Source organism: Triturus cristatus, chromosome 2_1 (assembly GCF_964204655.1).
Source record: "Triturus cristatus chromosome 2_1, aTriCri1.1, whole genome shotgun sequence".
In the NCBI taxonomy this organism is placed as follows: Eukaryota; Metazoa; Chordata; class Amphibia; order Caudata; family Salamandridae; genus Triturus; species Triturus cristatus.
Window position 1 is genome coordinate 42,806,037 of NC_140581.1, and position 14,429 is coordinate 42,820,465.

At 49.1% G+C, this 14,429-nt stretch overlaps 1 protein-coding gene across 3 annotated transcripts in view; it reads right to left on the bottom strand.

Moving 5' to 3' along the window:
- The window catches only part of LOC146863682 (avidin-like), a 123,823-nt gene that overhangs the window by 74,132 nt on the left and 35,262 nt on the right, over positions 1 to 14,429 (bottom strand). The gene's annotated exons all lie outside the window — the stretch shown is intronic.

The window sequence follows — 14,429 nt, forward strand, 5'->3', positions numbered from 1 at the left end:
ATATCAGTGCAAACAGGGTGTAAATTCTAATTTAAAGGTTTGAGGCTCTGAATTTGTGCACGAGAGCCTCAGCAAAGTCTGCTATTTTTTGTGGGTATATACCTTTAGAAGCATGGGCATCCACAGGGCATCTTGTAAAACCAGGTAGATGCTGTGGACATCATCTCTCAGAATTGTTGATACAATTTAGGAACACACTCATACCAGTTAATATCCTGTGTCTTCTGTTGATATATTGTGCATAATGATGCCGTGGATGTACCTTCCTGCCCTGGGAGTGAGGCTGTGGCGTGCTCACGGAGACACTAAGGGGCTTATTTATGAGAGCCTTGCGTCACGTTTGCACCATGCAAAGTGGTAAATGTTTACGTAAGGCTCTGAGTCAGCTTTATGAAGCCACAGGAAGCCACATTGTGTGGCTTTGAATGGCCTAATAAATCTTGAGTAAGGCAACGCAAAGCAGTGCAGCGCAAAAACCTGCGCCAACTTACTCTGCACAAAGGGAGGTGCTCCATGGACATTGTGGTGGCAACTCTTATTGGTTTTGACGCATTCCCAGATTTACAAGGACTTGTAAGCCTGGAAATGTGTCAAAATCTTACACCTCTCTAGGGCAGGTGTAACATGGAGAAATAGCTTTATTTCTCCTAATTCCTTTCCTCTTTCTATGTGAGCTACATTCTCTATGGATTGTTTCTGTGCAGGATGGTGCCCCTTCCTGCTGACTACACCGGTTCCCTTGCATCGAGGTGCAAGGGTGCCTGCGTTGGCACTAGGCTGCTGAAAAGTAAGACTGGGCAAAGCACTACGCTATGCTCGCGTAGTTTGCGAAGTTTGCACCACTACGCGAATTGCACGTAGCACAGTGCAAACACGCGTAGCGTAGCACAGTGCAGCGGTCATTTTTTGCTTGCTCGTGGTCCTCAACGTCAAGTTGGTGACCGCGAGCAAGCAAAATGACATCCCGGCGAGACTTTTTCCTCGTTCGCGATCAGCAACATCAAGTTGCCGATCGCGAGCGTGGAAAATAAACCTCCCGGCGAGAATCTCAACACGGGGAGGTCAGGTTTCTCATTGCGAGTGGTCGCGTATGCTCGTGACCGCTCGTGATGAGAAACCACCAGTCCGCATTGAGAAAGCTGCCGCTCAAGTAAAAATCTACTCGAGCGGCAGAAAACTACAGCTGTCACTGTGCAAGATGCCATTTTCAATGATTACACAGTCCCGGATGCTTGTCCGCACTGCGTAGCGCTACTTCGGGAACTACACCCAGGGTTACTGAAAAGGACAAAAATGCATCGTATTGGAGAATTATGGTGCAATCCTGCCCTTTCACTTTGATGTAGAACAGTGAAGCAAGGTGACTTGCTGCACTGCCCAATGGCAAATCCCTATAAATGAGGGCCGAAATGTGGGAGGCATGCTCTCTGACCCAACATGCATAGCGGGGACATGCCATATGAGGCAACAGCATTACTATAGACATACTCTCCAGAGCTAGAGACCTCCTGTAAACATGCCCCATCAAAAGCTTTTCAAAAGATTTACATCTTTTGGCTCGGGGCAGAGCAGCAAGTCACCTTGTTGCACTGCCCTGCATCAAAGGGAAAGGGCAGGAATCCACTGTTCTATGCCATACAGGGCATTCCTGTCCTTTCCCACTGCACTGGTGTAATTTTGGCTGCCCAGCGCCAACGCAGGCACCTTGCACTGATTGTCCTGAGATCCTTTCTTTCTTCTTTCTATGTGTGCTGCGGAATGCAAAGGTTTTGGCAAATCACCTTGTTTACAGGCCTTGTTGTGTGGGAACACCACCTGCAGCGCCCATGAAACGTCTCCCTAGCACAGAGTTAAGCAACGCAGAGACTTGCGCTGCATGCTTACTTCATATCTATGAGGCCATTCGAAGCCACGCAAAAAGTGACTTTGCATGGCCTCTTAGATATGGTTGAAATGTTTACGCCACTGTTGCGTCACTAAAAGTGACACAACTGCACTGCAACCCTCTCATAAATATGTCCCACTGTGTGCATATGATCAGAAGTTTAGTGAGGATTTGTCAACACCACCAAAGGTATAGGCAAACCAAAAAATGTTTTCCCATTGAATCATTGTCCTAACTATAACTACCCAGTGGCCCTTGCCATGCACTGATAAATACATCACATATTACATCACTCATGACAGGTGCAAATGTTCAATTACATCATTGATAACATCACTGCAACATCTGAAATGACATCATTGACATCAACACTGTGCATGCCGAAGCATGAGTTATAGTTTATTTACGGCACGTGTATAGTTACTTGAGATAACTATAAATGGTCCTGCGTTAACAAAATGAACTAATTGACTGGCTCTAACATTGGAGAACATTTTGCAGCTGCCATTATAGTACTTAAGGACTCTGCCCCGAGCCCTGAGAAAAAAAGTAAAGGGCATTCAAGGGGTGAGGTGAGTACACCCTGAACCCTAGGCCAAAGTGTGGGAGTACTGCAGGCCAAAATTGGCTGTTGGTGGCGGTCTCCCCGCCATCGAATAGATATTTTCCCGCCCACCATATTACAATGACAGGCAGGGGAGATGGCGGTCAGAAAGTCAGACCGCCACACATCCGATGGGCTCCTTGAGCCCCCCGGTGCGTCTGGGGGAATTCTAGTCCCTACAATGGTCGCACCGCCATCGGGATTGCAATGTCCCTTCCAATGGGCCTTTTCATGGCGGTTAACCCGTCATGAACAGGCTGGCAGGAAGAGACTTTGGGGACCCATAGCGGGCTCCCCTTCCCCCGTTATGTTATGTTATCCTGTTTTATAATCCGCACAGCTGCCCCAGCAAAGAGGTGTCCCAGCGCTGAAAGCAGACACATATAAGGCAGCAGACAAAAAAGAAACTCCCAGACATGGGACCTGGGGGAGACGTATGGTGGCCCCCTATATATCACTGCACCATGTGACAGGCACCGCATGGTGCCTGCCACGTAGTGCAGGGATATGTAACATCTCCCTTTTTTACATTGCTGTGGGTGCTGCAGCTAGCAGCACCTGCCGCAGTGTAAAAGGTAGCCATTGCAACCACCTGTAATACCTATTGTGGGACCACCGCCTTGAAGGCGGGTGGTCAAATTCCCTGATACGATGGTGGATGGGATTCAGTCCTCCCCCTTGGCTAGGAGAAGACGGTTAATCCACCCTATTTAGATCCTGACGGGACCAGAGACTATAGACTGTCTGAATCCCAGCAACTCCGCCAGAACTTCAGATCCACATCGACGGCACCATAGGAGAGAGAAGCTGGCAGCAGGACCCCAGCTAGTTTTCCCACCGAGCTAATCAGGATGTACCTTCCCCCCAAGGTAACTGTGGTGGGATACCTCCACACCTGAGTTGGCGGAATGGGTGGAAAATGAGGTAAAAAGCTACCTTTTTTCTCCTTTCCACTGCATTTGTTTCCACAAACCTGACTGGATATGTCCTGCCACTACTGCTGCCTCTAGACCACAATGGAAAATGATCCTGTGATCCCCAGACTCGAAGAAGAGCAGTCCATATAACTAGTTAACATTGAATTGTCACTTAACCCGCTCTATGCTTATGACGGAATGGTTCCGTCATGAGCCACTGTGGGTGTGTGCTCATGACGGAACTGTTCCATCATGCCACCCACTCATGAGGGAAGCATGGGCGCTCCTCCCACGGGTAACCCATCTAACCCCCCCAAACCAGGATGGCAGCAGAAGAGTTTCTGATGCCACCCCAACCCCCTCCCCCTCGTTAATCCTTTGATGTCAGCACATCCTGTGCTCACCTACGTCATCAGGAGCAGCCGGACGTGCTGGAAGCCAAATGCTTCCAGGCACCTGGTGAAGCATGTAGGTGTTTCCTGCTCTGGGGGAGGGGCTCTCCATGCATCGAGGCATTGGGGGAGAGGAAAGAGTTTTTCCTCTCCCCTGATGTCTCTTTGCAGGGTATTCCTGCTGCACGATCGCACATGGGGTTGCGATCGTGCAGCAGGAATGCCCCCACTAGGCACCAGGGATTAGTTTTTGTGTAATGAAAGCGACCCCTTGGGTAAGGATCGCTTCCAAGGGGAGTACATTATGTGTATGTATCTACTGCCCCAACCCCCAGAGGAGAGAGCGGCCCGTTCTTTTGGCCTTTCATCCCGACTAGGCACTAGGAATGAGTTTTGTTTACAGATGGAATCGACCCCATGGGCAAGGGTTGCTTCAAAGGGGGTCATTTTTTCTCTGCTAGTTTCTATTCCCGTCCCGCTCTCCCGGGGACAGATCGGCCCTTTATTTATTTTTTTTTCATTTTTATTGTGCAGATAAAAGGGCTACATTCATAACAAACAAGAGCAACCCATATGTCCCTGTGAACTGGGTATTACTATGAAGTCAGAACAAAGTCCACAAGGAACTTATTCACAAACAAATGTTCTAAATTTTGGAGCAAAAGTTAAACTCCTAACTGATTCAATCTATAAGCCAAACAAAAGTATCTTGTTACTTTGGAGTACTTATTTATTCAGACTAGTAACAATTAATAGCATAATTCACAGAAATATGAAAATATATATATATGTTTCAGTTTTTAGGCACAAAGAAATAAGTGAAGAAAGTGAAGCTAGAACCCAGTGTGAGTAGAAATAGCCTATAAGGTGAGATAGATATAAAAAGGTCTTTCTTTTAAAAAAAAAACAATGAGGAGCAAGTTAGCGTGTAACGAGTCTTTTTTGCTCTCCCTTTGTTGAGGTCGACGACGTTTCAACCCTCTCTGGGTACGGGGTCTCATCAGGACATAATCTGGGGACTACAAATGAACAAGGTATAAGTGCCCAAAAAAACACTAGTATTTTAGTGAATTATAGGACTCCATTGAATCGTTGGCTTACCTAATTATTTCCAATTGAAATTTGAGGGATGATAGATAATTATCTGACGAATCTAAAGGTGAAAAATAAAGATAGTGTATAAGGAATTGCGCCAGTAAATCCTTATAAAAATATAAATTTTTCAGGACCGGGAGGTGTGTCATTTAGACGGCACGAACTAAATTAGAACAACTTCCCCCATGGGACTATCAACAATCAGGATATTTGGTCATATTGGAGCGATCTTTTCACTATTTACATTATGTATATATAACACTTACTTGGAGTAATTAATATCTCCGCGTTCTCTGTGTAACCAAGGCTTCCCAATTTATAAGCGCTGTGTGCCCAATCTGTTTAAAGACAAGTGTGGTGAAACCTAATCAATAATTGAGGATGCATAAGGCGGTTGTATTCTTATTATACAAAAATTAAATAATTACTCACAGGGCTGTTTAAGAATCCAGCGTGGCCTTGAACTGTACTTTACGTGCCAATAACACTTCCCTAAACAGAAACCAGGCTAAGAGTTAAATCCAAGCCTTCACTTCGTAAGTTAAATAAAACGAAGCAATACGTGTAAATAACTACTCACTGTTCCAAGTATAACGATAGGAGAATTCAGTAACCCGATGAATTAAGCATCCAAGTCTCCGCGCGAGGTCGGTGAACGCCGACTCTAAGGCGGAAGTATTTAGATACATTAGGAAACCCGCCTATGTGCAGGGGTGGAGCTGAATCCTTTGTCAGCCATCTTAGAGTGGGATGTAACTATGAGGACACCGAAGTGGCGGACATATTGGAGGTGAACTTAATATACCTTTCTTATATATGCCAGATGATAAGAGTTCGCCGGTACTATAAGTGTCCAAATGTCAGCGCAAGTGGTATAAACGCTGATTTATACCACCTCTAGCCTACTCGTATCTGGTGATGGGTCCGATTAAATTGGCGGCCATCTTAAAGGGGTATAATATATTTATATCCAAGGGGCTTCCTATTTGCCCGGAACCAGAAGTGCTTGAAGCAGCAGCGATGCCGACTGCAGACCCATATGTACCAAGCCATGCCAAGACACTTTGCGTGGCTTTTCATGGCCTCTTAGATATGGTGCAAGGCAACGCAGCACAAGTCGCGGCGTTGCATTACACTACATCAAGAGGGCGTTCCATGAGGTTTGCAGTGGGTTTTCGAACACAACAGCAATAGGATTTGACACATTCCTGCAGGCGGTGGTGGTGAGAGCCAGTCCCACAGGGAGAAGGACTGGGGTCCTGGAGAGATTTACAGGTTACACTTCCTTACCTTGGCGCAGACAGAGGTGGTGAGAGCCAGTCCCACAGGGAGGACTGGAGGTAAAAGGGAAATTTTTAGCTTACACCTCCATACCTTGCTGCACACAGAGGTGGTGAAAGCCAGTCTCACAGGGAGGACTTGGGGGGCCTGGAGAGATTTACAGGTTACACCCCCTTACCTTGCTGCAGACCGAGGTGGTGAGAGCAAGTCCGAAAAGGAGCAGGAAGGGAGTCTTAGATTAGTAGCCAGGTGCCATCATGCCTTCAAAGGAGTGCCACCAGTCCTGTCCTTTGGTTAGATGCGGTTTCTATTCATATTGTAGAAGACAAGCCACCTGCCTCTCCCCACTGCAAAAAACTCCCCTTGAGCTGGAGGAATGATGCAAAGTAGCACTTTTCAGGTGAATTGGACTTCCTTGTTAATAGGATATATTTGTTTATCCACATATGAATCAGCCAGGTTCCCAGAAGAGGCGAGGGTCAAGAAAAGGTGAGGAAATCTTATGTTTCAGAGAAGGTGGCAGCAATATGCCAGGTATGTGTGTGAACAGTGTCAGTGCCAAGGAAAGCACCTACGCCCCAAAGTTAAGGGTGGGAAAGAGACCTGATGATGTCGTACTCAAGGCAAGGAACCTGAGAAAGGCATGAAAGGAATGCGAGAAACGCGTGAAGCGCCCGGCTCCCAGCACAGGTGGATGAAGAGATTTACAGGTTACACCTCCTTACCTTGCTGCATATCTAGGTGGTGAGAGCCAGTACCACAAGGAGAACTGGGAGGCCTGGAAAGATTTACAGGTTACACACCCCTTACATTGCTGCACACAGATGTGGTGAGAGCCTGTCCCAAAAGGAGCAGGAGGGGAGTGTTAGAGCAGTAGCCAGGTGCCATCATGCCTTCTAGGGCGTGCAACTACACCGCATAGTGTTATGTCAGACCACGCACCATTATATACTGACGACTACATCAAGAAAATCCCTGAGGGCCCATCCCTCTTCACAGACTCTGTAGAAACAGGTAGTGGAGCCACTATTTCACTCACAGAACAACTAGAAAAATGCAAGAAAAAATATATTAGACTGCAACTTATGATCCGCATGCTCACTGAATATCTCAAAGCAAATGTCATACTAGTTGGTCTCCAGGTTCGTAATATACCAGGAGTTTTCACTGACAACCCAAAATACATAAACAATTTTAGTTACATAGGCTCTACCTGTTCCAGACACTGGATGGTACTGGGAATCGACACAGCCACTGAAACATTGAAAACTTTAGAACAAGAAATACACAACATAGAAAAACAAATAAAGGAAACTAGTTCAGCCCCCGATTGTAAGAAATTACTTGATCAAGTACAAAAAACAACCGATGAATTCCATAGACTGGAACAAAATAAAAAAATCCCTTAAAGTCAAGAAAGACATACGATCATACGTAGTAGAAAGGACATATCCTTATTTACAGAAACATTTTTATACCAATCGCACATACTCTAACCCTCAGAACCCCAAACCTTGGGGTAGGCACAACAGGTGCTACAATCTGGTTGGCTTCTCTGATACTTCCGCCGACTCCTCAGACAGCTCAGATCAAGGGGAAACCCCCGGACCCTCCACTTGGCCCCCCAACCAGACTTTTTTAGGCAGAGGCCAGAGTGAACCTCCCAAACGGGGTCGCAGCAGACACCAACAATGGTACAACCCCCAAGGAGAACGCCAGACACGACAACTTTTTTTACCAGTGGTAGCAAATACTACTGAGAACCAAACCATCCCTATCTTTAACCTCTCAAAGCACATCTTGGCTGATTCAGAATTAGCTTTACTCAGCAAAGGACTCTCCTTTGTCTCTACCATCAAGCCCAATTTCCTTGACCTCCAAACTGAACTATTGAGGTTCTTTCGACGAATACGGTTACATGCATATTTTTCACTTAACCCCACACCCATGGCTTGTTCAAACACACCTTTACGCCCACCTTCCACCTTCTCTCCAACAGGCAATATGATTCCTAGTGAGATTGCCACCTTTGAGAAAATGGTACCCAAAGATTTATCCAAACTTGAGAATACCAGACGTTTTCTTCCATACAACATCGCACTAAAAGAGAAAAGGGCTATTGACACATTAAAGAACAATGAAACCATTGCAATACAGTCGGCCGACAAAGGTGGGGGCATAGATTTACAAGAAAGGGACCTATACAAACAGGAAATTTTGCGCCGCTGTCCAACACAGATCACTATTTCCGATTACCCACCAATCCTACAAAAGAACTCCAGCAACTAATCTCACAGATTACTTCTGAGGGTAAAACACAAGGCTTCCTTAGTCAGGAGTTTTTATTTCTCAACATCAAATCACCACGAACTCCAGTGATTTACACTCTCCCTAAAATCCACAAAAATGATTCAGCACCTCCAGGGCGCCCCGTCGTATCTGGATGTGGCTCCATTCTCGAACCATTGGGTCAGTATGTGGATTACTTTATAAAGGATTTTGTTCCCAAATCCGAATGCTACATCAGAGATAGCATGGCTATGATCAACGTAGTCGAGCATCACCCTTTTAACACGGATTCAGACATCCTATGCACATTGGATGTCGAATCCCTGTACACAAACATACCGCAGGTCGAAGCATTGTTGGTGATTGAGCATATCCTTGATCAGAGACCACGTCCCCACAGTGTACCCACTATCTTCATATTACAACTTTTAGAACTATGCTTGACAAGGAATTTTTTTACCTTTGATAATGAATTCCATCAGCGGGTAAAGGGCACATCCATGGGCGCAGTTTTCGCACCAAACCTAGCCATATTGTTCATGGACCAGTTGGAAACATCCAAAATTCTCACCAGCCATAATCCCTTTCAGCCAGGCATCACTTTATGGAAACGGTACATAGATGATATTCTTTTACTCTGGCACTCCACAGCAGAGAGTCTCAATCAGTTCCTACACTGGCTTAATAACAACTGTCAGGGTTTGACCTTCACTCTCACACACAGTAGGTCTTCTATCCCATTTTTTGATCTCACCATTCATCTTTTCAATGGTGAACTGATTACTAGTCTATACAGGAAGCCAACAGAAAGAAGCATTTTGCTTAAATATGATAGCAACCATCCACGGGCCCTAAGAGACTCCCTCCCGTACTCCCAATTCCTATGCATCAGGAGGAATTGCTTTCATAAGGAAGACAATTTTCGTGAAGCCTCTGTACTTTCATCCAAACTTAAAACTTGTGGCTACCCCAGACGTCTGGTACGTAATGCACTTAAAAGAGCATGGTATTGCCCTCGAGATGTCCTCCTTTCTCCCAAAATCAAAACCAACCAAGATCGGATGGTATGTGTGACAACCTTTTCACCTGTTTCTAATGCCATACGGAAATCTGTCCTCAAACATTGGCCGATTCTAAATGCAGGCGCATTAACCATGAATCGCCCATTGTTTGCTTTCCGCAAAAGTCGGAACATAAAGGACCATTTGGTCAGAGCGGCACTTCCTACCTCCAAGCCAGCAGCCAAATTAACTGAACTATGGGGTTTCAACCCCGTCCAAGGGCACTCTAAGTGTGGGAGCTGTAGTGTTTGCGTTTTCACTATTGAAGGTACTGAATTCGCATTCAATAATGTCAAGTTTACCTCAAAAAGCTTCACCAATTGTAATTCATGTAATGTGATTTATGTGATTCAATGTCCTTGCCAAAAAATCTGACCCAGAGTTAGAAGGACCAGGAACCTGGAGAGATTTACAGGTTACACTTCCTTACCTTGCCGCACACGGAGGATGTGAGATCCAGTCTCACGTGGAGGGGTGGGAGCCTGGAGAGATTAACAGGTTACACCTCCTTATCTTGCTGTAGACAGAGGTGGCGAGAGCCAGACCCACAAGGAGGACTGAGGACCTGGAGAGATTTACAGGTTACACCCCTCTTACATTGCTGCACAGAGAGGTGGTGAGAGCCAGTCCAAGAAGGAGCAGGAGTGGAGTGTTGGAACAGTGCCCGGGTGCCATCATGCCTTCTAGGGGGTGCCACTAGTCCCATCCTTTGGTTAGATGCAGTTTTTATTAATGCTATAGAAAACAAGCTACCTACCTCTCCCCCACCACAACCCCCCCTCCCCGAACTGGAGGACTGATGCAACCTAGGGGTTTCCCAGTCGATTAACAGTTTATTATTATAGTTATATTGCCCTACCGGCTATTAAAGGCCCGCTCCAGCATTAAAGGCTCTAGTCGAAGGCGAGGGTCTTTCTTTAATTAACAAGGGGGAGGGACTTTAATAGCCGGTATAGCCCTGTGCTACGAAGGGCTATAAGGCTATTAGAGCATTCTGCCACTAGAAGATAGAATGTTCTAACACATAAAACAAAGGCTTCAGGGAGAGTGAGTGGTTTGAAATCCACTCAGGCTCCCTGAATCCTTTGTTCACAGCCACAGAACCTAGAAACATTGGACTGTTGGAGCTCCGGGTTTATACCAGCCATTATAAGCCCGGAGCACCCCATTGTTTTCAATAGAGCTTCGAACATTCCAAAGTTCTAATAGCTGGTATAGCCCAGCTACGAAAGGCTATAAGGCTATTAGAACATTGTGCCACTAGAGGGATTGAAATCCCCTCGGGCTCCGAGAGGCCAATGTGAAAAAAGCAGTGGAATGTTTCTTTGTGGGCCTTTACCGGCCCGTAGAAGCACGGAGCACTCCATTGTCTTCAATGGAGCGCTCCACATTCCAATGTTCTAATAATAGGATACATTTGTTTATGCACATATGAATCAGTCCGATTCCCAGAGGAGAGGCGGATCAAGAAAAGGTCAAGAGATCTTATGTTTCAGAGTAGGTGGCAGCAGTATGCCAGGCAGGCGCGCAACACCCATTGGGCTCACCGGGCTTCAGCCCCCCCCCCCTCATGTGTATCAGCCCAGCTGAGACAGCCTCGCGGGCTGGCGTCCGTCTAATTGCAGCCGGCCCGAGTACTTCACAGGTCTTTAAAAGACCATTTACTCGTTAATTAGGCTTTTGTTGTGTTTTCTCCTCTTCTTACAGCCACTCTGCCTATGGCTGGAAGACTTAGCCCCCCCCTCCGAAATCTTTTTTAGCCCCCCCCGAAATTTGGCTCTAGTTGCCCGCCTGATGCCAGGTATGTGTGTGACCAGTGTCGTGCCAAGGAAAGCACCTACGCCCCAAAGGAAAGGGTGGGAGAGAGACCTGCTGATGCCATAGACAAGGCAAGGAACCTGAGAAAGGCATGAAAGGAATGCAAGAAACGCTTGAAGCGCCCGGCTCCCAGCACCGGTGGATGAAGGGGCTGCCCATGGCACAGAGACAGTAATTGGTCACGGCCTGCCTGCAGCTCTGCTGTATTCACTCTTCTCATTGGTTCAACCGGCTGACTACCAGCCTGGGTGACGGTGATATAGCTATGACGTGGCTGAATGTGTCAAGCCAGTGGGCCAATGGGGTGTAACACCCCTCTTGGGATGAGAATGACTCACACCTGCCATACCTGGCGCATGTAGGACCCCAACACCGTGTTCTTGTTTATCCAAAATTCAGCTGACAATAGCGTCCCATCTCCAAAGGGCCACAAAGGAGTCACTTCCAGACGGCTGATATTTGGGACTCACAGGGCAGTGTTAAATGTGTCAAACAATGTGCGCCGTTGCCCGAGGCTCTGCCCAGATGCCCGCGGCCGATGCTGTTAAATGTCAGTGCGCCGAATACCGATGCCGCGCAGGTGTAGTAAATACAAACTCAGGCCTTTTCATTTTTCAACCAGACACTACCTGCCTTCATCTCGCTATTCCGGGCTCCTTCCAACCTTTTTGATGGTTTGCTGTTGGAAAGGCGTTCGCCGGAGGGGGGTTCGATGCCCGTCTTGCCCACCCCTTTGACCCACCTCTCCCACGTAGGCCGAACCAGGCGCGCACACCCTGAGATACACTACGAACAGAGTGACACCACACGTATTCTTTGTAGGACGATAGGTTCTTTTATCGATGATTTCAAGGGATCTTTATGATCCAAGATGCAAGCAGTACAGCAGTGGCACCAAGTACCACAATCGGTCGTGGGGAATGGGGGTAGCGGGACAGTCTTTCAAGATAGTGTCTCTGCGAAATACCCTGCGGATAGCTCACAATCCTCGAGCTGGAGGGTGTCGTGTCTCTGGGCGATCTCTTACCGAGTCGTCCTCAAGGGGAGCGCCGCGAGTCTCTCAGCAGGCACAGGTGGTCGGAGTTCGGGAGCCGCGATTCCGTCAGCAAGGCTCAGATGGTTCAATAGCTGGGGGCCGCGAGTCACTCAGCAGGCCTAGGTGGTTCAGTGTTCGGGAGCCGCGACCTCGTCAGCAGGGCTCAGATGGTTCAATAGCGAGAGGTCGCGAGTCACTCAGCAGGCCCAGGTGACTTCAGCGTTCAGGAGCCGCGACAGCGTCAGCAAGGCTCAGATGGTTCAATAGCTGGGGGCCGCGAGTCACTCAGCAGGCCTAGGTGGTTCAGTGTTCGGGAGCCGCGACCTCGTCAGCAGGGCTCAGATGGTTCAATAGCGAGAGGCCGCGAGTCACTCAGCAGGCCCAGGTGACTTCAGCGTTCAGGAGCCGCGACAGCGTCAGCAGGCTCGGATGGTTCCAGGTCTTCTCTGCATTCGTTTCTCCGGCACCCCTTGTTATACTCCGCTGGCTCTTTGAAGTCCGGAGTCCTCGCAGAGGGGGGACTGGGGTGACGGAGGGGGTTTGGCGGGATTTCCTGCCGCTCACTTCTTCGGTCTTTTCAGGTGGGTCTGGGAGGGACCCCAGACGCTCGGCAGGGGAGGCGCCTGCTCCCCAGGGGCCTGGTGGCCGATCGAGTCCTCCCGGGGAAGGCGACCCAAGGTGTGACTGGGCTGGCGCCTCTGGGTCTGGCTCGAGGGTTCCCGCTCCCTCAGTCGGACATGCGTGGTAGGGTGTCGAGTCTGTCAGGGCTCTGGCCGGCCCTCGGATCTGGGTGGCTGGGGCGGCCGGAGTCGGAGATGTCGTGTCTTGAGGGTGGTTGCAGGTTGGCTGGATGATGGGGAGGGCAACGCCGTGAGGCCGGTCTCACACGCGTCCCCCCCAGCTGAAAGGCGTGGAGAACTACCCATCCACTGGGGGGTTCTCCTCGCCGAAGCGGAAGAACCGGGACAGGCCGTCGGCGTTGGCATGATCCGTCCCGGGGCGATGTTCGACAGTGAAATCCATCCCTTGGAGAGAGATGGACCATCGTAGTAGCTTGGGGTTCTCCCCCCTCATCTGCATTAGCCACCGCAAGGGCCGGTGGTCCGTCTGTACTCGGAAATGGGTTCCGAACAAGTAGGGCCGTAGTTTCTTGAGGGCCCAGACTACGGCAAAGGTCTCTCGTTCGATAGTACTCCAACGCTGCTCTCGCGGCAGCAGCCTTCGGCTGATGAAGGCTATGGGCTGATCAATGCCCTTGTCGTCGAACTGCGAGAGGACGGCCCTGATGCCGTGTTCGGATGCGTCGGTCTGGACCACAACCTCTTGGGAGTAGTCGGGGGCCTTGAGTACGGGGGCGGTGCACATGGCGGTTTTCAAGCTGTCGAATGCCTGCTGGCACGGGGTGGTCCACTGCACCTTCTTCGGGAGCTTTTTGGAGGTCAACTCCGTGAGGGGCCCCGCGATACTACCATAGTTTTTAATGAACCTCCGGTAGTACCCTGTAAGGCCCAGGAAGGCCCGGACCTCCGTCTGCGTGGTGGGGGGCTCCCAGGACTTGATGGCGTCGATCTTCGTTTGGAGGGGGGCGACCTTGCCGCTGCCCACCTGATGCCCCAGGTAGACCACGGAGCCTTGCCCGAGCTGGCATTTGCTGGCTTTCACTGTTAGGCCGGCTTGGCGCAGGGCCATTAGTACTTGTCGGAGGTGCTGGAGATGCTCGTGCCATTGAGAGCTGAATACGGCGATGTCGTCAAGGTACGCTGCGCTGAACTCCTCGAGTCCGGCCAGGACCTTGTTCACCAACCGCTGGAACGTGGCTGGGGCGTTCTTCATCCCGAACGGCATGACCCTGAAGCGGTAGTGGCCATCTGGCATGGAGAAGGCAGAGCGTTCTTTCGCTCCCTCCGTGAGAGCAATCTGCCAGTATCCGCAGGTCAGGTCGAAAGTGCTGAGGAACCGGGCGGCCCCCAGGCGGTCGATGAGCTCGTCGGCGCGGGGAATAGGGTGAGCGTCTGCTCGGGTGACCGCATTGAGCCCCCGGTAGTCCACAC